Genomic DNA, 3,492 nt, shown 5'->3' on the forward strand with positions numbered 1-3,492 from the left:
CGGGGATCTTTCAGGGAGGGTTCAGGTTCCTCCCTGCCGTTTCCCCCTCCCTTTACACCCATTAGGGCCATATCCTGGCCACAATAGCAAAAATCCAGTCGACTTGAGTGCTGTTTCGCCCTCTTTTTTCAATCTCTGCTTTACACTTCACCGCGCTTCTCAGTTTTGCCAACATGAAACCCAACGTCTGTGTTATTTACCCACAGCACTGACTACAATATCTCCAATGCCCAAGCATAAGAACATGTGGCACTGCGGGGCCAGAGGCTTTTGGGGGTAATGTAAGAGCTGGCAGCCCAGTTGGTATTTTCAATTGCTACCAGAGGTGCTGGGGGCTGACCTCACTCTTGACATTTAGGCAGTCTCTCCTAAAACTGCAGGATTGGGCCCAGTAACCACAATGAAATCAAACCGTGAACCAAATGCCAGCCTTTTTCCCTCTCTGGGCAAGCAGTCTGAGCTCTGTTACCAGAGAAGAAGGAGGTTTAAGCCACATCTGAGAGTGACCAAAGCGAGGGCCCGATCCTGACACCATTTCCAAAGCTCAACTCCAAAGGGTTGAAATCTTGGCTGGAATGGGGGTGGCAGTCCAGCCCAGCTCCACAACCGGTAGAAAGCAGTGTTGGTTTGCTCCGTTCCCACCGTTGGAGCTAATTTACGCCCAGGAAAGCCCTGGCCCCCACCGCCCCACCGCCGTGTCACTCCCTCCCTAAACTGCGCTGCGCAAGCAACAAAAGATCTGGGAAACAGCAAGCACAGCTCCTGCCAGTGCTAACAGGAGGCGCGGAGGACAGGCCACCCCTCATTCCCACCCCGGCCCTCCCCCAAAAAGACAATTTTATCAGCCATTCAGGTTTTTAAGAGTCTGATTTGAGCGGCTGAGAAGTTTCTTTGCCCTAAGCTGTGCTGGACCCGCCGGCACTCCGGTCCTTGCTTTATTGCAGGGGATCTCCGAGCCCGGGTGACTAGAGGAGGGTGTTTTGTTTTCCAGTAGACTTCAAAAATAAAAGAGCAGGAGCAAAGCCCGAGCATGGAGCAAGTCCCCGGCTCTGCCTGCCCCGCAGTCGCTGCAGCTACGATACGGGAGCCAGCAGAGGTATTGCTGACACTTTAGAGGGAACAGCACACAGCTCGAGGAGGAATAACTGCCCAGGAGTTCTCGGGCAGGTTTCCCATGACTGCACCAGCTTAACACGACCTCGGCAATGCCAGCACACGCCGTGAGCAAAGTTACTCCAATACGGGCAGGTCTTTAAGGCTACTTTAAAAGCATTTTGGCTTGGGGCCCTAACCTGCACTTCCTGGGCACCCAACATTCCCTCCAGCTTCACTGTTTTCCTCGCTCCGGAAAGACGACCGGGCACTCGGAAAGACTTTGCTCGTTTGCCCTTTTTGCAAGACCGCAAACTCCCCAAGCTGGAATTCAGCGCAGAGAGGTCAAGCCAAGATCCCGGATTCTTCTCAGGGCTGTTTGCAAACACTTGGGATTTTTATACCGAAGGCAAATTCCATTTCCCATCCTGCGGTTTGCAAATTTGAGGCGAGCTGCCTCTTTTGAGATGGGAGACTGCCTTCAAAAAGCAAAAGTGCCCATTGTATACAGCTGATTTTTGGCTGGTTGGACATTGCAAAGAGGACATCAAGTTCTTAAGCTAAAAATACAAGGGAAAATCTGAGCCTCGCCATATCACTAGGATCTTTCCCACTCGTTTCAATAGGGTGCAGATTTTTCCCAAAAAACCCTATATGGCAAAACTATGGTGCCCTGACTCCACAAACACTTCGCACAAGCTGAATTTTGAATTTGATGGGGTTAATCCTATACATAAAAGTTAGACTACGGAGGGCTCATAAGTTTCTCGTAAGAGTGCCCTTGTGAAAGAAATGTTAATGGGCAATAAGGGATCATCCAGATCAACTCTAATGCAGCCTGAAAATGGGCTAAAGCATGTTCTGTCCCCGGAACATCTCATAGAGAAAAAGAGAAATCCCCACTGTGCATAAAACGCAGAGATAACTGTATATAACAAATAAGAATTGCCGCAAATACTTAGACAAACTTAACTACTATGTTACAACTCAAGAAACAGGTAGAGATATATTGGATATAAGCCTTCGTAAGATTCCCGTAAGCAAAAAAACTATTTGCAGGATACAAGGATGCAAATTCATCCCCAGTGCAAACTTTTCGAGTAACAAAAGTTTACTGCCTTGCCGTCAGGAAAATTTCCTTCCTTTATGATACCCAAACTACTACACGTCCTCCGGCACTGCAGTTAATCGATATACTGAACGTTCCCGTTCTTTCCTCTGCACTTTTGTTCGAAACCCGAAATAGATGGGAAGGACTCTGTACCACAGATGTGCAACCGATAGAGCGCGGCTCCCCATATCCTAGTCTTTTATTTTATTTGAGCTAAAGCGATGGTGGAAATAGTTTAACGATTGCACAGCAGATCCCCCCCAAAGTCCGCCTCATCTGCAACTGATTTCTGCCCATGGCAATATTCTCATCCTCCCGGCCATCAATCACCCGGGGTGGGATTAGATCTCCTCTCTTCCCCCTTTTGCAGGTTCCTTTGCAGGCTGTTCCTCAGATGTCTTCTGGAGGGGGGAGGACCAGAGGAAGGAACACTAGCAAAGCCAGATACAAAGCTTTCGGGGAGAGGAGCTTAAGCTGACTGAGAAAACACAAACTGGGAGGGCAGAGGAGAAGGGAGCAGCCCGGTACAGGAGAAGGACATAAGATGTTTTATCTGGGAAGCACCATCTGGCTTACACCCTTCAGAAAGGAGGAGCTGTTTGGGATCAAAGTGCTGTTTGGGTGAGGGTGAGGGATGCTGTGGCACAAGATACTGCACGGCAGTTGGCTTCTGTGCAGGATGTTATCACAGGATCCTTTTGACCCTGCTGTGGTGGGAAGCCACCTTTGCCCTGAGGCATCCTCTTGCTCTTGCAGGAAGCTGTCCTCACCTCTGACATTGCCATCCACCCATCTGCTTCATGCTTCTTTTAGGTGTCCTGCAGTCTCTAACTGCCCGGCCGACGGAGCGGCCCCCGGGACGGGCAGGGAGCTCACCCCGCTGGCCGCCCGGCCTGGGCGATGAAGCCCCCGTCGAGTGCTAAAAAAGAAGAGGGAGAGCCCGCTGGCAACAAGCATCCGTAAAAATGACCTGGCTATAAAAGCAAAGCCGTGTCCGAAGGTAATTTCCCAGCGTTTGCTCCTTTGGACATAAACGAAGTCTGGACTTGGCTCACTGAATGCAAAAAGTTCCTATTTAAACATAATACTTGCTAGACAGTGCTTGGGGTAGAGTCCTAGCAGCGGTGAAGACTTGGGGAAAGTTCTCCTCCAACACCAGAGAGGATGCGTTTCTCTTTTCTTTTTCCTTTCTTTTCCCTTTCTCCCTTCCTTCCTTCCTCCCTTCCTTCCCTCCTTCTTTCCTTCCTTCCCTCCTTCCTCCCTTCTCTTCCTTTTTCTTTCTCTCTTTC

This window comes from Charadrius vociferus, unplaced genomic scaffold, assembly GCF_000708025.1.
Source record: "Charadrius vociferus isolate BGI_N301 unplaced genomic scaffold, ASM70802v2 scaffold838, whole genome shotgun sequence".
NCBI classification, from domain to species: domain Eukaryota; kingdom Metazoa; phylum Chordata; class Aves; order Charadriiformes; family Charadriidae; genus Charadrius; species Charadrius vociferus.